Source organism: Rousettus aegyptiacus, unplaced genomic scaffold, assembly GCF_014176215.1.
Source record: "Rousettus aegyptiacus isolate mRouAeg1 unplaced genomic scaffold, mRouAeg1.p scaffold_m13_p_7, whole genome shotgun sequence".
NCBI lineage: Eukaryota > Metazoa > Chordata > Mammalia > Chiroptera > Pteropodidae > Rousettus > Rousettus aegyptiacus.
The window spans coordinates 107,657,427-107,678,883 of NW_023416310.1; the positions used below are offsets into that span (position 1 = coordinate 107,657,427).

The window sequence follows — 21,457 nt, forward strand, 5'->3', positions numbered from 1 at the left end:
CAGCCTCTGCCTCCAGGCCACTTTGGCTCCTCATGCCAGTGAACCAGTGGGCAGCAAAAGAAGTCACCCTGCAGCAGGGGTGGCCATCCCAAGTATGCCACCTAGGCTGGCAGAAGTGCTACTTGTGGGTGGAGAAGACTTCAGAAGGGGTGAGAGAGGAAGGGCAACCAGAGGACCTCACGTGGAACCTGAGGGAATGTGAGTGTTTCACAGGAGGGCGGGGCTGTTTCAGGCAAGTGTTGTGCCCCGTGCCACAGTCTCACCCACCTACGCTCCACACAGCTGGGTAGATGGCTCTGTCCACGTGGCCCACGTTCTTCTGCCTCAGGAATTTATTTGAGCTGTAGAAGTCTGCTCTGCCTTCCTGGAAGTAGAGGGGACATGGCCGGACTGCACAGCAGAGTGCTAGGACGCGGCCTACACAGTTCCCCACAAGCAAGCGGGGCTAGGCCATGTCGGTAACCATCCTAATAATGCACTGTTATGGGCTGTCCCCCTCCCTGAAGGCCCCCCATATAAACCACCTGCACCTCATTGCAAGATCTGCTTCTGAGGACCCCACCGGCAATGGCTGCCTTTGTCTTCAGACTGGCCCCACCCACCTGCACCCTGACGGGGGTCTGAGCCATACTCACCCCCCCACACACACGCACTCACACCACACACTAGTCACACATGTGCCATACATGCACCGTGTACATACATGCGGCGCACGCGCACACACACAGATGCACGGTGCACACGCATGCACACTCTCTCTCCCTGATCCCCACCTGGACTCAGTGGGTAGTTGGGACCCTCATCGATAGTCATTAAATGTGACTGTCTTAGTACATTCAGGCAACGGACTAGGTGGCTTATAAATATCAGAAACTTAACTCCTACTGTTCTGGAGGCTGGAACTCACTGTGTCTTCACATGGTGGAAAGAACAAAGATGCTCTCTGGGGTCTGTTTATAAGAGCAGTAATCTCATTCACAAAGGCTCCGCCATCGTGACCTAGTCCCTTCCCACAGCCCCTTCTGCTAACACATCACCTTGGCGGGGGAAGGATTTTGACACATGAATTTGGGGAGATACATTCCGTCCACAGGTACAGCCCCACTAGTGGCTGGCAGTGTGGTGACCTCTCTGCAGCTTTACCCATTAGTAACTTGGAGAGTTTTCACCATACTCAAGAATGGACAAGTTACGAATTGCACCAAGAAAATAAATACACTGGCTAGAGCCTAAAATTCCGTCCTCACTGTTATCTGATTTTATTGGTGACACTGTCTGGCGGCCCCACTTGGTGTCAGTCTCCTTCCTGAGTCACCTGCTCTGGCCGAGCCAAGATTTGGGGCAGATGTGCTGCCGGGGCCTCCCAGGCTCTGGGTGCTGAGTGTCTGCAGTGACTGGAACCCCAAGTCTCCCTTCTTCGCCCATGAGGACCCACAGCAGACTCTGTGCCCACAAGTCCAGCTGCCTCCAGGTGTCCCCCAAATAACCCCTGGCCCCGGTCTCAGCAGCTCTGTCACCCACCTCGGCTGGACTCCAGTCCCCGCTCCTCACCTTCTCCTCATCTTCCCATCGCCCAGTTCCATGGCTTCTCTCCTTGGGGTTCGTTCTGCCCAGGTGTACCCTTGTCAGCTGTCCCCTGCCCGACTCTCCCCTCACGTCCTCCAGTGCTGCAACTCCAGGGCTGACCTCCTCGGTGGACAAGGAGTCCCGCCTGCTGTCCCTGCACTGGCCTGGTGGGTAAACTCGAGTGGTCCCAGGTCTCCGCCCAAAGGCACCTTTCCTGATGACTCCCATCCCAGCCACCTGGCCTGGCATTGGTGACTTCCTGGCACTTGTGCTCTCTGATCATTTTCATTATTCTCCTGTGTTTGTAGTTAGTTTCCAGTGTCCACTCTCTAAACTGTGGTCTGCGAGGGGGCAGAGAACCTCTGTCCTGCTTATTGCTATATCCGAGGCCCTAGCATGGCGGGGGTCTGCTATGGGTCCTCATGGGTGAAGAAGGGAGATTTGGGGTTCCAGTCACTGCAGACACTCAGCACCCAGAGCCTGGGAGGCCCCAGATCTAGGGAGCCCACAGCCCAGGGGATATCCCTTAGAGGGGTGTCTCAGGGGGAAGGGGCTGAGCTGACAGCTCCCGGGTGGGCCCAGCCTCCATGTCAGCACCAGCGCCTGCTGGACTGTGGGAACTGGACCCTGGGAGTGGGGAGGCGGGCCATGGCTGCGAGGCTGGGGTGCGAGGTTGGGGTGCTGGACAGTGTGCTCTCTGGAGGGCTAAGGAGGGGACAAGGGAAATGCAGTACCTATGCTGGGCCAGGCCCCTTCCAGGGCGCAGCCGGTGTCTCCCAAAGCTGGGGCCAGCTCAGAGCAGAACTCCACGCCGGCCTCAGGCAGTAGCCGCAGCCCACGCTGTGTCCTCAGCACAACCTGTCTGTCCTCCGTGCCCCAGGGAAGCACACAGGAGCCCTCAGGGACATGGCCCTCTCCCTTCCTCACAAGGCAGCCCTGCTTCACTCTCCCACTTGGGGCAAGAGCTGTGGCCTTGCGCAGGTCCGCCTCAGGTTTCAGTTGCTCTGCCTAGGGCTGCTCAGGCTGTACACACCCACCCTGCCTTCGGTGTGGCAATTGTGCCTCAGTAGCCCTGGGCCTTTGCTCACAGAGAGGGGCGGGTGGGGGGAGACTGGCTTGCTCCTCTGAACCACACTTGGTCAAGAGGCCCCACAACACCTTTCAGGCCCCAGCATGTCATAAGGGAATGGCCAGCTCTCCTGAGTTCTCTCCTGCAACCTTCTCTCCTGAGAACCCCTCTTGCCATAGGGAGTGCTCTGGGCCTGGCCTGAGGGCGAGGGGTAGCGGGGCGGGGGAGGCCCCAGCGCATTACCCCAGACATGTCTATCTGCCTGTTTCTCCTGCCCCTTCACTACAGCCTGGCCCTGTGCATTGCTGTCCCGGTCACCCTGCCCAGTCTGCCCCACCCACACCCACCCTAATACATCAGTGTGTCCCAGGCACGTGCCTGCTTGCTCTAGGCCTCAGTTTCCTCAACTGTGCAAGCCACAGCTATGCTCTGCTGTTTTCACTTGTCCAATCTTCTAGAAACAGTCCTCAAGGCAAGCTTGGAGCAATGTGCTACTCCATCCTCAGGGTCAGCACAGAACTAACAACCCTTCCCCCCGCCCCACCCTCAGTTCTAGGAAGCCAACACCCAGGCCTATAGCCTTCACTCCCCAGGCCTACAGACATGGCCTGAGCCCAGCTCCTCGGAACCTGTGTGCAGCCTCTCTGGGCTCTCACTGGCACTGTCAAGCAGGCGTGCTCTTTCTGAGAGTGTCAACCCAGGGCTGCTGAGGGCCATTCTGCTACAAAGGGTTTGGAAGATGGGGCAGGTGAATTACGATGCATATTGCTTAAGCACCTGGATCTAGCTATTCCCGAAAGCAGCCCACCTTGGCTTTTTATGCCTCAGGAGCCAATAAATTATTTTTGCTTAAGCTGATTGGGGTGGATTTCCTGCCACATCTCATCAGGCAGGTCCTCACTGAAGCAGAGGATAGATGTCCTCACCTCTATGCTAGGACAAACCAGGAAACTTTTAATGTCCAGGTGGAGCCAGTTGAGGAAGGTCATCCATTTAGTTCAGGCTTCCTCCCCTATACTAAAAATGAAATAGTCATCCTGAACCATTATCCTCCTAGGCCCCCAGTGTCTTCAGAGTGGCAACCTGCCCTCCATGAGGGCCAGTTCCTGAGCCTGCCTCCCTCCCTTCCCTACAGAGGGAGCCAGCTTGGGGGTCGAGTTCAGTCTTCCTGGCCTTGATACCACCCCACGCCCACAGGACTCAGGAACACAGACAAATCACAGCTCAGTGGCCATGGCAGGAAGACTGGCAAGACTGGCCATGGCCCAGTCTTGAGGAAAGGGGGTGAACCAGATGTTAGGGTGCCAGGGGTTTACCAGGGAAGAGTTGATGGGGGACAGTTCTGGTGCAGAGTTGAGCAGAAGCCTCATTCAGGCGGCAGCGCGTGATGCTCGGAGTGGGTAGCAGCAACTGGGGTGGGAGGCGAGCTGCAGCCGAAGATCCTGAACACAGGACGCTTGGCCTTGACCCTGAGGCCTGGAGCAGGGGCGAGGCTGGTGGGCAGGGCCACCGGGGTTTGCAAGGCCACGGGAAGGGCGCGGAAAGGGCTTCTCAGCCCCACCCCAGCCGCGCGCCCCGCGCTCCCCCGTGTGGCCGCCAGGGGGCGCCGCGCCCGCGCTGCTCGGGGGCCGGCCGCCAGCGCCCGGCAGGCTGCGCCCAGGAGCCGCTGGCGGCGGGCGGCGGGCAGCCCCAGGTCCGCTCGCAGCGGGCGCAGCGGGTGCTGCCCATGGGCCGGGCCCGGGGTTCTGGTGCGCCGGGAGCCGGTGAGTCGGGGCGCGGCCGGGCAGGACGCGGGCGCTGCGGGCCGGGGAGGGGCGGCAGCAGAGGCGGCAGAGGCGGCGGGCGCTGAGCAGAGGGGTCGGGACGTGGAGGTGCAGGACAGCGAGCCGATGGGGACAGCGGGTGGTCGGCCCTTGCGCGGGGACGCGCGGCCTGACCCGGGGTACAGGTGCGCACGCGGGTGACAGTGCGCGTGGTTGGTCGGCTGGCGCACGGGGGTGTTGGCCGGCGGGAGGGGGCTGCTGGGCGCCTAGGGTGCCCTGAGGGGCGCGGGTGCGGGCGGCCGGTGGTGGCGGGCAGGGTACCCGCGGAGGGCACCCGCCGGCGCCTCGGCGAGAGACGCCTGAGCTCTGCGGCGCCCGAACCACTCCACTAGGCGCGAGGAGCGCGCTTCGTCAGGCACTTGGGTGGCAGGAAAAGCCAGTCTGGACCCAAGGCCTCCACTGCGCTCTGGACCTCAGTTTCCCGGTCTCTGAAATGGGACCGGCAAAGGTGGCCTGCCGCTGCTTGTGAAGAAAGTGAAGGGCCTTGTCCGTGGAGGAAGAGGGTGCTGTTGTCTCTGAAGCTGGAATCGGATTGAGGAAAGGACCAGTGCTGCCGCCAGAGAGCCAGAGGGACAGTAGTCAGCCTGGGGTTCTGCTGTGTCCCCCGCACAGTGACAGTGGGCAGGTCAAGGGACTCTGGTTCACGCCTCTTCGTATTTAGGTGGGGAAAGCAAGGCCTGGAGAGGAGGGAAGGAATGCTCTGGAGACGCACCGTGCTCCAAGTGGCGGGCAGTGTGGCAAGAACAGGTGTGGCAGCGGGGGTGGTGGAGGGCTCGCCCCAGCCCCTTCCTCCTGCCTCCTGGCCAGGAGGCAGGTGTTCTGCTGAGCTTCAGGAACCAGAGACGTGCCTGGGAAACTTTACTTCCCGGAGTGGTCCAGGGTCCCCATCTTACAGCTGAAGTAACTGAGGCTTAAAGAGGTGACAGGACTTGTTCAGGGGCTCAGGATCATGCAGTGGCCAAGCTGGGGTTTCAACAGTTCCAAAAGCCATATTTCAGCCACTGTTCTAGGTGACTAGGAAAGGCCTGAGGTTGCCCATTCCGAACCGAGAGCATTCATAGAGCTCCTACTGTGGGAGGTCTGCTCCCGGCCCCAGTAAGTGCTTTCAAACAGATGTGGGAGAGGGAAGCTGAGCAAATGATCAGAGGAAATACCGAGGACATGGCAGAGGATAAGTGACAGGAAAAAAATAAAAGAGGGTAATTGGGGTGGAGAGAGATTGAGGTAGGGGCAGAGCCTTAGCCTGATCAGAGAGGGTGGTCCTGAGCAGTGACTATTGGCTATGACTTGAATGGAAGGGTGGAGCCCATTGGAAAGGTCTGAAGGAACAGCAGGTGCGTGGCCCCAGAGGCAGACATAGGTGATGGGTGGGAGTAGGTGCAGCAGAGCCAGTGAGGGGAGCTATAGGGTTTGGATTTTCCTCTGTTGTAGTAGATCTGCAGAGGGTTTAGAGTTTGAGAATTGAAAGGAAGGAGAAGACTGGAAGGGGGCCAGGAGAGGGAGCAGGGAGATGTCAAAAGGCTGCTTCATATGGGGTCCACCCTATGGGGCCGCAGCCACAGGGAGACCTCTATCCAGGCAGGGCTGGAGGACAAAGAGGGCAGCTACTGCCTTGCCCCTCTCGCTGCATCCTCCCAGGAGCATCACCTGCCCTCTCCACCCTCCCTGGACCCAGTGGGGGAGGGGCGCCTGCATGGAGTTTGCAGAGATAAGATAGGATGCTGGGTGTTCGGGCTGGTCTATGTGTCTTTTTGACATGTTCCCCATACAGCCTTCAGCATTGTTCCAGCTCTCACTTGCTTTTTGACTCAGACCCAAGGTCAACCATTCCTCCAAGAAGTCTTGGTGCCTTTTAGTGGGGATTGGGTTTTAGAAGCTGGGATCTGGGCATTAGATGTGCTCATCGCTACCTTAGCATTGTTGCCTCTGTGCCTTCTCAGTAGACTGAGCACAGAAATCATTTTTTTAAATAAAATTTAATATTTCCATCTTCTTTATCCCATATTAAGAACCTGGTTCCCCAAAACATCAATATATTTAATCACTTGCTTAGTTCTAGACTGCACCCGAAATAATTCTGAGTCACTACCTCCAAATCACTACCAACCCAAACCTACTAGGTCAAGTTCAGGATTTCTTTGGATGTGTAGTCAGCACTATGTGAATATGTTACCGATTTGATATATCATTAGCTTCATCTGTTTCTGTTTGCATGCAGTTTGGCTTTGTTTTCTTTCCGTTTTTATGGAAATTTCACTTTTTGAATAAAAGTCCCTGTCTCCTCCTCCTTGTCCCCATAGTGTCTGTAACCATTTGAAATCTGGTTTGTTCTTCCTGGATTTGTTTGCAAAACAAGCCATTTATGCACTGTCACAAAAGTTAACATACACATCTCCTTTGTACCTTGCTTTTTTAAATTAAAAATATCTCCTTACTAGTTCATAAAGACTTTCCTCATTCTTTGTATGGCCTCATAATACTGCACTGTGTGGCTGTCCTGTGAGTGAATATTTGGCTTCTTCTAGGCCTTCATTATTAAAAATAACAGAATGATGGATAACCTTGCACATAGGTTGTTTGTATTTCTGAGGTGTATCTTTAATTCCCAGAAGTAGGAGTAAATGTGTGTTTGTTTTGTTTGCTATTCCCAAATTCCCCTGTCCCCAAATTTTGTACTCCACCAGTAACATAATACAGTGTCTGCTTTCTCCACAACCTCGCTAATCTGAGGGCCAGGGAAGAGCATTTCGATGCATTTTAATTCACATTTCTATTATTGTGTGTGGAACTGGACATCTTTTCATATGTTTATGATTATCTTTTTCTGTGCATTTCCTGTCCATATAGTTCATATAGTTTGCCCATTTCCTATTGGATTTTTGGTCCTCCCCCCACTCCCCACCTTGGATTTAAAAGTTTGTTTAAAATACATATTAGAGAGATTATTAGTGTTTTATCTTCATTGTGGTGCAAATAGTTCTCCCCATTTTGTTTTGTTTTGTTTTGTTTTTTACTTTGTGTATGGTAGATAGTGGGTTTTGCCATTAAAAGCTTTCTAGTTTCATGTAGTTGATTTAATCCCTCTTTTCTTTTACTGCATATAGATTTTGAACCCTATTTATAAAGGCTTCCTCATACTTAATTGTAATGAATTTATCCATGTTCATTTATCCATGTTTCCTAATTCTTGTTTGGTTTGGTACTTAGTTTGTGGAAACAATTTAATCTTTTCCCAAATGTCTATCCCTCTATCCTAGCACGACTGATTTAAGCGGCATCTCTTCTCCAGTAATCTGAAGTGCACATGTATCATTCGCTAAACATCCAAATGCAGTTAGACCTGTTTTTGGGTGTTCTGGTCTGTCTCACAGCCTTGTCTCTTCACATGGTGGAATTATGCAAGCGTTGGGCTGTGTGTTTGCAGGTGCGTGCGCACCTGTGTGTGTGAATGACAAGAAGACTTTATCCACAACTACCAAAACAGGGGAGGGAGCTTGAACTCAATGCCCGTCCTGGTGTTTGAACACCCAGTAGGGCTGATCTTCCTGACGATGCTCTTCATTTCACGTTTTCCTCGCCAGGGCAGTGTGTTGCTGGTGTTTTTTGTTCGGGTCATATTAAATTTATAGATGACTTTTTCTTTGAACAATTGACATCAGTATGAAATTGAGTCATCTTGTTCAAAAGCCAGGAATGTTTTTGTATTCAAAACTACTTAGTCTTTTATTCGTTTAAGACTACTTTCAGGAGCATTTTGGAGTTTTCCTCACATTTCTTGTTAAGTTTATTCATGAGTACTTTACTTTGTTGCTATTATAAATGTTTTTTCTTCCATTATATCTTGTAACTGGCTCATGTGTGTGTGTGTGTGTGTGTGTGTGTGTGTGTGTGTGTGTGTGTGTTATTATATGTACCTCACAAAACCTATTTTGCAGTTAGTTTTATCATTGATTCTTTTAGGTAGTTCAGTTATTCTGTGATCTGCAAATTGCAATCATTTTACTTCTCCTTCACTGATTCTTAGGCCATCAAATTGCTTTCTCTAATCTAATTAAATTAGCTAAATACCTCCAATTCGGTATTAAATACTGGATCTAATGGGCACCCTTACTTTGTTCCTGACCTGAGGGAAAAGGCCTCTGGTACTTCTCCCATGAAAAAAGATGCTGACTTTAGGAAGGAGAGATACATATATATACTTGTTGGTTTTGTAAAATTGGCAATGAGTATTGACTGTTGTTGAAGATGTGGAGATAATTCTATGATATTTCTCCTTAGGCTATTAACAAGATGAATCATATTAATGGATTTTCTACTATCAGGTCCAGGATGAGGATGAGGCAAATAATAAGACACAAAATTTGTTAATATAAATATTAAGCCATCCTTGCATTCCTGAAATAGAAACCACTTGGGAGGTGATGTATTATGTTTTAATATGGTCTTATTAGCTATCTATTGCTGTGTAACAAGTGACTATAAACTTAGTGGCTTAAAACAACACACATGCATTACCTCATAGTTTCTATCCAGGCAGAGCTGACTTCTCACCTGTGCTGACCAGGACCAGGTCATTGTCCAGAGGCCCAACGAGGAATGGGTTCACTTTTCCACTCAGTTCTTTGCAGTTACAGAACTGAGAGTTGAAGTGTTTTGCTAGTGGTTGGCTGGAGTCTGCCCTCAGCTTTTGGAAGCCACTGGTTTCTAGGGACCACTGCCATTCCTTGCCACATGGCTTCCTCTCCATCAGACCAGAAATGAGTCTCTATAGTAAATCTGCTAGCAAGACAGCATCTCATTTAACTGAATCTCGGAAGTGACGTCCCATCATGTTTGCCAGAGTCTGTGGGTTGGAGGAAGTCAGTTCCATCCACACTCAAGGGCATGAGCACCAGGAGACAGGCATCATGAGCTCCCTAGAGTCTATTCGCACCATTGGTGCTGGATTAACATCTTGCAGCATGTGCTTTACCTCAGAGCTCATCACTTTGGCTGAAGCATTTAAGAATAAACTGCTGGAATCATGCTAACCCGCCAGCATCTCCTGAGGACAAGGACCTTCTCCCTCAAAGCCTCTGTCGAGGTGTCACATGCTGGAAACAACATTAACACAAGAATGCGTTCTCATACACAGTCCATATGCAGCTCTCACCAAGCGCCCCAGTCATGTCCATTGTGGCCTTTTATTTACACTCAGGATCTGATCAGTCATCCAGCATCACGCTTGTTTGTTGGGTCTTTTAGGCTCTTTCAATCTACAACAATACTCCACATCTTTTGTTCATCTTTCCTGATAGGTTTTAAAGGCTTCACGTCAATGTTTCTCCATAACCTTGATTCGTTGGACTCTTTCCTCAAAATTCAATTCAGGTTAAGAGTTTTGGGTTGAAGATGTTTTAAAATTATAGACCATGATGCGCCTCTAGGAAGAGAAGTCCATCTGCCTTCCAGCTGCCTGGCCTGTGTCCTCTTGCGGGCCATGGCATCCTCCAGCAGTGGTGTGGGGGCAGGCTGAAGGGTATCTGGTGGTACCCTTGGACTCCGGCCCCAGCTCCCCTTCCCACCCTCCAGGAGTCCTTCCCGGCCCCTTTCTGTCACAGTTACCATGTCTCCCAGAGAGCTGCTCCCTGCTCCCCCGGCCTCTCGGCCTAGCCCCCGACTGCGCCCCAGGGCATTCCCTCTTTCAGCAAAGACGCTCACCATGCCTGTTTCACACAGGCCCTCAGTGAACCAGAGGTAGAGTCAGCTCCCAGGTCTCCAAGTGGGGGTTGGAAGCCACCGCTTCCTCACCAAGTGACTGCTCTTACTCCCAGGATCATTCTGGGCTTCAGACACCAAACGGGGCCCATAGCGCTGTGTGTGGCACAGAGTAGATGTGTGTCACAGTGATGTCTTCCTCTCGCAGATTCACTTTTTCTTCACTTTCAGTAATGACAGTGAGGCGGGTGGGAGGAACTTCCTCTGCCAGGCAGCACTCCCTGGGCCAGGCCTTCAGCTGTGTGTCCTCTCACACATGTCTTGTCACCTCCATGCTTCCCTTAGGGCCACTACCCAGGGCTCCGCCACCAAGGGTGCCCCAAACGACCAAACCACGTAAACTCAGCCGTGAAGAGTCTGAAGGGCTAATCTGTGAGAGGCCCGTGAATTTGCCAGGGCAGCTTCAGTTTGTTCCCTTGGACTGAAGCTGACACAGGCTCGAGTGTTGCCAGTTAGAGGGCTTTCTACCTGCGCAAGAAACACTTCGATGGGTGTGTGCCGTTTGCAGTCTGAAATGTTCGCAGTCTGGGCTGTTTCCAGGCAGCAGGGTCTGCTCTTCCCTTCGGTGTTTGTAGTGCTTATGGGGTGCCCCCTCTGCTCAGCCACCCATCTGCCCACCTGTCTGATGGACTTCTCAAGGGCTTACTACCTCATTCTGTCAGGCAGGGTGTGCCAGGTTGTCTGTTAACATTACCTCGTGAGAATAGAGGTAAATAAAATAAAAAACTCACAATAGAGAAAAACCCTTTGAAAAGATTAATTAAATTGATAAACTCCTAGCACAACTGACCAAGAGAAAACACAGGTTGCCAATATCCTACAGACAGTAAAAGAGTAACAAGGGATTTTTATGAAGGACTTTGTGTCGATACATCTGATAACAGGGACGAATGCCTTGAAAGACATAACTTGCCAAAATTGACCTAGAAGAAATAGAAAATCTGCACACTACTGTGTCCGTTAAAAAAAATTAATTTATCATTAAAAACTTCCCCAGAGAGAAGCATCTGGCTCACATGGCTTCCCTAGTGAATTGCATCAAATATTTAAGGAAGAAATAAATACCACTGCACACTCACTCAACGAGCAAAAATCAACATGTGAGGCAATAAGAAATGCTGGGGAGGCTGTGGGTCAACAAGATCCTCTGGTCCATTTGCGGGGGCGCACACTGGCACAATTGGTTTGCAAAACCACTGAGAATTATCTAGCCAACTCAAATACATGCTGCATGCCCTGCGAAGGGGCAGTTTCACGTTCGATGTCCCAAGAGAAGTGTGTGTGTGCTCCTGGAGCCCTCCTCTTGATGGCAACAGCTGCAACAGGAAAGTTGGAAAAGAAATAGTGAAACACAAAATGGATCGCCAGACAGCGGGCTCTTAGAAACATCATGTTCAGGGAACAGTCAAGTCACAGAGTGCTGTGTACAGAATGGCACCATGTTTATAAAACTTAAAAGCAAGCTAACTATCCAGTGTATTATTTAAGGATATGTATTTCTGACATAAAATATTTTTAATGATTTTTTAAAAATTTCTGATAGTGGGAATGATGGAAGTGGGGGTGAGTAGGGAGGATGGCACAGGTTTATGAAACGGAGGGATCGGCGACATGCCACTGTTTGATTGGGTGGAGGACATCGTGACTTACATGTTACAGATAATCTTTTTATGTAGCAAAGAGTACATAACAAAATCCTGTTCAGCAAATGCTAAAATGTTAAAAGGAGTTCCCATATTTCCTTTCTACACTCCTCAGTAGGTGTGTGCTGTGGGGATATACTTCCGACTTTGGGGATCACTAAGTTAATCAAACCATGTGGTCACCAGGCAGGCACCTCTCTGCAGCATGCCCTGGCGAGGGGCCCAGGGTTCCCTGAGCTCATGCCTGGGTGAGGAGGGCTGCAGTCAAGGTCAAGGGAAACTCCAGGGGGAAGACAGTGCCCCAGCTACTCTGGCAGGTCAAACAGGAGTTGTGCAGAGTGTGGGTGGTCGGGAAGGAGGGAGGAAGGAGCAAAGATCCAGGCCCCCACCATGAGGGACCCTGGCAGCTCAGGGCCAGCCCTCTGCATCTTGGCTATGAGCAGCTCCAGGACAGGCACTGGCCACTCTGTCGCCACCATCCTGCACACAGGCTGGGAGTGTGGTGTAGGATGCACAGGAGGGCTCCTGTCCTTCTTAACCAGCCGTTTCTGGAGGCCCTATTAACCTTCTGCAGACCCGAAGCACGGGAGAGGTAGGTGGAGGAGCAGTTTGTGGGCAGGCTCTGAGGTGCAGACGTGGGTCACGCTGCACACTTGGATACCTGGGCCCCACCTGGGCATGTAGATTGGGGTGTGGCTGGCTCTGACCCTCAGAGAAGGTTAACCACACTTCGGAACCCCTGTTGGGAGCTGCAATCTACTTGTGACATTTTCCCATGAAAATGGTTGTACTCTCCAGTCCTGTGTTTAATGGAGGTACTCATCAGTCACCCTGAAGGCACCCACACGTGTCCTGACCACACCAGGGGCTTCCCTAGCTCTGCGGTTCTGACAGCCGGCCTGTTCTGTGATGCCCCTTAAGCTTGAAACATTGCACACCGAGTGGTTTTTGTGACCGAGTATAGGGGGATTGTGGAAAGGTTAGAGAGGCTGAGATGACAGGGTGTGTGACAGCTGCTCCTGAGACATGAATCGCAGTGGCCTGTGGTTTGAAACAGATGTTTCTGCATGAACGCAGCCAAATCGTATTAGCACTTTGGATGAAGAAGAGGACTTTAAGCGTCTGCATGTTGCAGTTCTGAAATGTTTGCCGGGGAAAATGTCCTTATATTTTGCAAACAGCAGGCGTAAGGAGGAACAAATTAGGTTATTGTGCTGTAACCAATCTCATGAGCAAAGTCGTTGACAGATGAACTGCATATAATAGACATGATTCGCAGTGCTGCCACTCGCCTTGTGAGGAAGCCCCATGTCCCTTTCTGCTTCAGTCTTTGTCCCTGGCTCAGATGGGGGCGGCGCGGAACAGCCCTGCAGTCTGCCTTTGGGAAGGAGGGAAGGCAGCTCAAGGTCACATGGCACCAGGCCAGGTGGGACTTTCAAGGAGAATGTCACAGACTTTCCCTTTTATTTTCTTAAACTTTTTCTTATGGAAATTTTCAAAAACATAAACATATAAAGAATAGGATATGCATGAACCACCATGGACTCACCTCCCAGCTCACGGCTGTCAACTCGCAGTTCGTCTTCCTTCATCCCTACACTCACCCTGTTGGTTCTTAAAGCAAAGCCAGGACATCTCGTCATTTCCCCTCGTGACTCTGATAGCAGATCCAAACCGATAGGGATTCGATTGGCATAAGCATTATGCCATTGACGCACCTAGTGAAATTAATAATTTCTTACTATCATCTAATAGCCAGTCCATAATCAGATGCCCCAATTCTTTAAAAACCTTTTCACAATTGATTTATTCAAATCAGAATCTAAGCAAGTTCTACACATTGCAGTTGATTTTCATAACTCTTAAATCTCTTTTATTCTATAATAGTCCTTCCTATTTTATATATGTATTATGTATATATACATATAAATGTTTGGTCTTCATTTCATTCGTTTGTTGGAGAAACGGGGACGTTTGTCCTGCAGCGTGTCCCATGTTCTGGATTTGTGCTTAATTCCGGCTGAGTTGGGTGTCCTTCTGGTGTCATCGATTTTGTTTGTCCATCTTCTATGTGTTCCCTAACTAGCTAGTTCCATCTAGAGCAGCACAGGGCAGGAGAAAGGTCATGGATCCCGTGAATAATTCGAAATGTTCTTGTAGCTACATTTAAAAAGATGAAATTTAGATGAATAATATATTTAATTTAATCTATTTAATACATCCTCAACATTGTCATTCTAACCTAATCAATATGTTACTAATGACATATTTTATATTTCTTTTTCATACTGTCTTCCAAGTCAGATATGCATTTTGGGCTTACAACACATCCTAGTTTGAATGTTAAATTTTCATCATAAATAATCTGCATTTAAAGTTCATAAAAGTTATAGTTGAAAAGTTGAAAAATATATTTTTTCAGTAACTATCAAATATTAGGTTTTATAAACATTTTTTAAATATCTGTGTAATTGACATGCAATAAACATTCATGACATATGTAAACACTTGTGAAATTGTCACCATAATCGAAATAACAAATATATTCATCCAACTACTTTCACTCAGCATAATTACGTTAGGAACTGGGCTGCGCCATAGGAGGTGAGAAGCAGGCAAGTAAGCGAAGCTTCATCTGTATCTGCAACTGTGCCCAGCACTAGCATCACCCCCCAGCTCCACCTCAGATCGTCAGGCATTAGGCTCTCATTAGGAGTGTGAATCTTATTTTGAACTGCGCATGCGAGGAATATAGGTTGCGCGCTCCTTATGAGAATCTAATTGCCTGACCATCTGAGGTGGAGCTGAGGCGGTGATGCTAGCGCTGGGGAGCGGCTGCAAACACAGATAATGTTAACAAATAGGTCTGACTTTTCTGTGGGTGCACGGAGGTGTTTTTTTGCAGAGATCCGTTGGTACTAAGAGCAACCTGAATGACGACTAGCTCTCTTCACTCTGTAGCTGGCAGGCATTCTGATCAGTGTCCTGTGCTCCTCTGAAGGCCATGTCCGTGCCTTTGGAGACATTGGTCACACTTGGCTGAACCAGCGCACCTGTCCCTGGGCACCCCCCTTGGCACAGCGTGGGAGCCTCCGTTCCCTCCTCAGGTGCTATGAACCCTGCACACTCCCTGGGGAGGGCCTCGGAGTGACTGCTGATGTCAATGGTGTTGATCTGGGTTTGCATCTGTCTGCATGCCATCCCCTAATGGTGAGAGGCGTGGGATGGGGTGGGGGGACAGTGCTGGGAATCGTCAGAGCCCAGGAACATCCCCTATGGGGTCCCGTGCCTCCCCCGCTATACCCCCACTGATCGGCCCTCCCTCTTGCAAAGCTCCAATCTGGGCTTCCAAGATCCCCCTCCCTAAGTTTCCTCCTGCTTCTCCACCTCTTCTCCATACTGTCTGCCTCACCCCAGTCAGGTCACTCAGGTGGTCATGTACAAACCCGAGGAGCTGAGTGCCCTTTCTATCAGCGATCCCCCTTCCATCCAAACATCAGCATGGCCTGTGGGTATCGCCTTCCCAATCTGTCCAGAATGCAGCCACTCCTCTCCACACACGTTCTTCTCCCAGAAGTCTGAGACCTTCTAGGGATATCCCGTGTCTTCCTCATCCCGGGCCCTGCCTCCTCTCCTGTACCCTACGATGAGGGTCCTTGTCACCTGACTCCAGCCACAGAAGCCTTGCTCCTTTCTGCTTGCTCCCATCTCTTAGCCTTTGTCCTTTCTGTGCCTCGACATATACCCTACCCCCACCCCCAGAATGTCCTTTGTGCCATGGAGTTCCAGACCCAATGTCACCTCCGCATGTCAGTCTGGGAACTGTGGTCATTAGGCCCATTTTACAGGGTCTCCCTGCCAAGGACCAAGCTCATATCTGTCCTCTGGTCAGCCTACATGTAAAGCCAATGCAATTCCCACAGCCCAAAGCTAATTCTGCGTAGCCTCTGCCTGCTGATGATGGTGTAACATGACCAGCTCGAGAGCCTAAGCTGCTAGAATTCTTTCTGTACATGCAGACACCCAACTCAGCCAGACTTAAGCACAAAAGGAAAATGCGTTTGCACCCATAAGTAGAAAACCTAGGGTGGACTGCAGGCACGGCTAAACCTAGGGCTTGGTCTCTCTGCCTCTGGCTCTGCTTTCTCCACATGGGCTGCTTTCACAAGAAGGCCCCCAGCAGCTTCACATTTACCTCCTCCTCCTCCTCCTCATTATTATTATTATTATTATTATTATTATTATTATTTAGGCGAGGTAACCCTTGGTTGACCTCACAGATTGCAAGGACCTTGTCAGCTTACCATCTCTTATTTTTTAATTTTTTACACCCACAGCACCTGGTGGTTTCCCATCCAAGTACTAACCAGGCCCGACGCTGCTTAGCTTCCGAGATCAGATGAGATCGGGCTTGTTCAGTGCAGCAAGCCTCCTTGCCCTGAGCAGGAAGATAGTCTCCACCTCAACAGTTGAAATAAATGTCCCGGGAATTGAGTCTGGTGACCCATCCAAGTGACATGCCTACCCATGAATCTACTCCAAAGTCTAGGGGATGGAATGGACTGACGGTTGGGCCTGGTTGTGTGCCCATCCCAAACCATCATAGGCCAAGGCAGCTCCCATCCCAAGCGGCCACCAGGGCCACGTTCCCTCCTAGCATGGGCACGAGAGGGAGGAAAAAATGGATTCCGATGCCAGAAGAAGAAGGAACAGATGCTGGAGAGGCAGAAGCCACAGAGACCTGTGACCTTGGGCAGCTGCAGTGGGGCCACACCTTGGTGTGGGACTGGGAAGCAGTCCTGGGTCCCCCTCTGCCACAGCAGGCCTGCCTTGCTCCATCCACATGTGCTGCAGCCTGGCCGCACCAGACACGTAGCCTGCTGGAGCTGCAAGGAAGGTAAAAATGGAGCCAGTGAGCAGAGCATAAGTGACTAAGGCAGGCCAGCCCCTAAGTGAGGTGGAGGTAGCCTGGAGCAGGAAGGCTCGGGCTGCTGAGCCGGAGATCTGATATGCAGATGGCCCCAAAGACACCCTTTCTCAGGATGTAGCCACGGGTATTCTGCAGTCCTTAGGCCAGCCTCCCTTCACTGCCCCTCACCCAGTGCCGCCTCCTTACTTGAGGGTCTCACCTCCACACCCTAGTCTCCCTCATGCTGGCAGAGTTGCCATTCCTGGAAGTCCCTCTTGTCTGTAGCGCTTGCCCCCAGGAGGCCAGGTTGACTGAGGTGGGGGCAGGAGGAGACGCGGGCAGGACTGGCCACTGCTGAGCCCTGGCAGCTGCCATCACTGGGGCAGCGGTGTTTTCATAGCGTCTGTGTGGCGGAATATTTTTGAAGAAAAATGTTAGCCCTGGAAAGCCAGGACCCCTGTTGCCCACGCAGCAGGCCGTGGGCGCGAGCCTTCCTGCCACTCCCTGGCGGGGCCGGGGGTGTGATAGGTGGCCCCAGGGCTTGTGCAGGGCCCAGAAGTGTTCCCGATGACAGGATAGACACCACTCGGGCTCAGTCTGGGCAGGACTAAAGCAGGCACTCGGCGTGGCTGGTCATCCAGTGCCCTTTGGGCCCTCCGTCTGCTTGGGCTGGCAGGGATAGAAGGGCTGTGCGAGAGGTTGTGGCCTGAGAGGTTGTGGTCTGCGTGGCCTCTGCCTCAAGGGCCACCTGCCACTTGTGGGCGGGGCCAGCCAGGCCCTGGAACAGAGATGTGGCTTCCTTCAGCCTCAGGCATGTCAAGGAAGCAGCTCGGTTTACCTAAGAGACCCCAAGGCAAGAGGACCTGAAATCCGCTCCACTCAACAGCCACGTGTCCTCAGGGGGAGGGTGACAGCAGAGCTGCCTCTTCAGGCCGGCCGGGGACTGAGTACAACAGCGCGTGTGTTCGCTCTTCAGTCATTGTTATATGCCGACATGTTTGTTTCAACGGATTTTAAGAAGCATGCAGCCAGCGCATCAGACCCATGTTTCACAGGTGTTATCGGTGAGGGTAACGCTAACTTTAAAATCTGGATCGATATGAAGAACATGAATGAGTGAGTAGCTGCATCTCCGAAGAGTAGCCAGGCCCGGAAACAGTCTGAAAGTGCCCCTGGAGTGCCTCGCTCAACAAACGCTGAAATGAGGGTTTCATGTCCCAGAGGTCCTGAGCTTGAGGCCAGGCTCTTAGAGGGACCCGGGGTGGGGGTGGGGGGATGCTACACAGGACAGTTATGTCCAGGGGGCTGCCCAGGACAGGGGTTCTCAGGGGTAGCCCCGCCTACGTCACCCTGCATACAGGTGTCCCCAGCCTTGCAAAAGCTTCTCCTCTCGGTGGGTGTCCTGGTGCTGACGCGTGTGGCCCAGAGCCCAGTGTGGGAGAGGAAGGGTGAGCTGAGTTCTGGGTCTCACACCACACGGTGCCCTGGCTCCCCTAGTATCCCATGCTGCAGGAATGAGTCATTCGACCACGGTCACCTCACGTGAAACGGAACAGTAGCAGCCGCGTGGTGGGTGGGCAAGTGCCGAGTGGGCGGGTCCCAGTGACGGCTGAGCCTGCGCTGCAGCTGGGACTCTGGGTCTTGCTGTCATGATCGCTCTGCCCTGCTTCTGCCGTGGCACTGCCGTGACGAGGAGAGCTGGTGAATCTGGCAGGGGGCGCCAGCCGCCCCCCTTTTGCCACGGCACTGCTGTGCTTTCTTAACGTTCACATGTCCCCTTTCAAGGATGTGTGTTTCTCTGGCGCGCGGCAGCTGCCCGCACTTGCCCTCGGACCCCCGTGTGAGGCGGCGCGCCCTGCCCACTGCCTTAGGAAGCTCCTCGGGGGAAGGGTCTTGCTCGAGGGCTCCCGGGTAGCTGGTGGAGCACATCTGTATGTCCTCAGATCTGGGGCTCATTTTCTGAGTAAAGGCTGGCCAGAAACTGGGGTGAGGCATTTTCTGGGAGTGCCACCAGTACCTGCCAGCCTCCCCGATGCTGAGGATGGGGACAGGTGTCCAGTGCCTGCAGGTGACCAGAACAGCCCTTCCCCCTGTGGTGGAAGGTCCCAGCCTCAGGGGCAAGTGCTCGCTGCCTTCTGCAAAGGTGGCCATGGCCAAGTAGCCTCTTACACAGGACCCAGGTCCTAACACTGTCGCCTCCTTGACTGTCTGTCGGGATGGGTGACCCTGTGCAGTGGGACGGCCTCTGAGGCCTGTGGGATAAGTAGCCTGGGCCTTCCCCACACATGCTCCCTGGGGTCTCTGCATGGAGACCTTCAAGTCAGAATCGGTCCCTGCAGTGGCCCACCCCGGATCCAGTTTTAGAAGATGATAAAAGCCTAATATCAGTTCGAGTCTCTAGAAAGGGTGAGAGGGGCCATCTTGTCCCCACATGCTCCAGCCGGGTGCCCTAGCGTAAGTCAGGTCCTCTCTCTGAGCCTCAGTTTCCCCTTCCGTGAAATGCAGCTAATGACAAAGCTGCTTTTTAGCAAGTCTCAAGGAAACCAGATTCACGATCGTGTGTTTGTGCACACTGCCCGGGTGTTGCCTGGGGATGACGGTCCCACTGCCCCAAAGGCTGCAGTCCAGGACAGGGACTGAACCCAGAACTCCCAGTGAGCTGCCGAGGGTCAGACACACATACGCACACGCACACGTCTTCCCAGGCTTTCTGACAAGGGCCTTTTCTCTGTCAGCGGGACGTTTCTGAGAGGAGCCAGAGAAAAACAGTGTGTTTCTTTGTTTTATTATAACACTGGTGACTTCATCATCCCTGTTCTTCCCAGAAAAGGCGATGACAAATTTGCCGAAGTTCAGCTGTGAGAGCCTCCTCTTTTAGCAAGAATGAGAAGTATTTAAAAGCAGCTTCTGCTCTGGGAGTTATTTTCAGATAAGTGGCCCTGCTCGGTGTCACTCAGGCCCCACTTGGGCCCACAGCATCCTCCAGTACCCGCCGTCTGTGGAGAGGGAACCCTGGGGGCTCCATAGTCACCTGCCCTGGTCACTCAGCTCTGACTCTCCAGGACCAGCCCACACCTGTGTCTGGGCCCCCACACCTGTTAACAAAAAAACTGCACAGGTTTTAATTCGTTCCCCCCAATGCAGAGAGAAATGAAATAATTTCTCTATGCTGTAAAAATTTCCAGGCCCTTCACGGACTTCTCTGGCTGGAAGAAAATGGCCCCAGGGGGTGATTTCCACGCACCTGCAACTCTGTTCTGACTGCTGAGGACCCCTGCACCTCTGTCCCCCACTTCCTTAGCCCTCTGGGTCCGAGGGCCCTGACTGTACTTGGCCAGACCCTGAGCCTGGTCTCGGCAAGAGGCTAAGGCAACACAGGGGTCTGGGGTTAAGTCCTGCCCGGGGAAGAGGAGGGAGTAGGCCGGGGTAACCACCTGGCTGTCTGAGCATGACAGAGGTCTGAGTATATCTTGTCACAGAGAAGGTGGCCCCGCTGGCTCTCCTCAACCCACTTTCGGGTGAGTGGGCAGGCCCACACTAACGGAGCACCGACCCCGCTCCTGGCCCAGCAGATCCGCCTGCAGGCTGGCTGTTGTGAGCCTACTTCACGGATGCGGAACCTGAGGCTCCGACCGATGAGGGGGCTGTCCTACCGCCAGTCATAGAGAAGGCCTTGGCAGCTGCACACTGCCCCCACCCACGAAGCAGGTCCCAGGCCTCCCAGGCTTGCCTCCCCAGGCCACTCTTTGAAATGACTCCCAGAGCTCAGGAAGAAAACAAAGCATTTATTTTTATCAACTGTTTCCCATCCTTGAAAGTGCCTGAGAGGTGTTTGTCAGGAGGTGTGGGTGACTCATACAGACTCAGAGACGGAACTGGCTATTTTTGCCCCAGATTCCGGCACAGTGTGGGCAGCACCCCTGCAGGTGCATGGGCAACCCAGGCGGAGACAGAGCAGTGGGTGCTGGAACTGTGGGGTGGGTGTTCCCCATGTTGTCAGCTCTGGGGTCTCCCATCCTCTCAAGGGTGACATTGGGCCATGCAGAGGGAGGACCGTGGTCCCTGCGGGTGCCCTCTTCCCTCCACTCCTTTGTGTCTGAATACGAGGCACCTGCCCTGCCATCTCCAGGGGAGCCGCCCGCACCCCACCTCCGAGGGCTCGCACCTTCCAGATCATTCCAGCTTCACTTTAGGAGCTCAACTGTGGAAGCTAAAAGTGCTGGGCTCCTGCAGCTCAGAAGCTGCAAGTGGGTTTTCTCCCCTGTGCTGCACTGGGTGATTCCTCCTTGAAGAGGTTAAGGGGTCGGGGGTCCCACTCCCAGGCCAGAAGAGGGCCACAGGGTGTCTAGAATTGGGGACATGGCCTTTGTCTCCCAGTATGGTCCCTGCACCCTGGAACTGGGGCCGCAGGCTTCTGACCCAGGCTGTCCCCAGCTCTCTGGGACTCGATGTCCCCAATTTGGAGCAGCCCTATGGCACATATGAGAGTCCTTCCCTCCAGGCCCTGGCCGTGCAGGGGCCACCAAGGGGTCATCCTGACTGTGCCCACAGGAAAGAGATGCACACACCATGGCCAAAGTGAGGGGGCCCAAGATCAGGGAGCCTGGCCTGGGGGCATATACCACAGGCGAACAGGAGTGGGCTGGGTCCTGGGGCTCTGGTAAAGCTCCCTTGTCTGCAGCGCAGAGCG

The 21,457-nt window shown here is 52.5% G+C and overlaps 1 protein-coding gene across 3 annotated transcripts in view; it reads left to right on the top strand.

The window, feature by feature from the left end:
• Positions 1 to 4,328: 4,328 nt before the first annotated feature.
• Positions 4,329 to 21,457, top strand: part of RASGEF1C (RasGEF domain family member 1C) — a 76,888-nt gene continuing 59,759 nt past the window's right edge. For all 3 annotated transcript variants that reach the window (XM_016147754.2, XM_016147755.2, XM_016147753.2), the window contains exon 1: positions 4,329 to 4,398. The gene's annotated coding sequence lies outside the window, so the exon portion shown is untranslated. The remainder of the gene's footprint in view (positions 4,399 to 21,457) is intronic.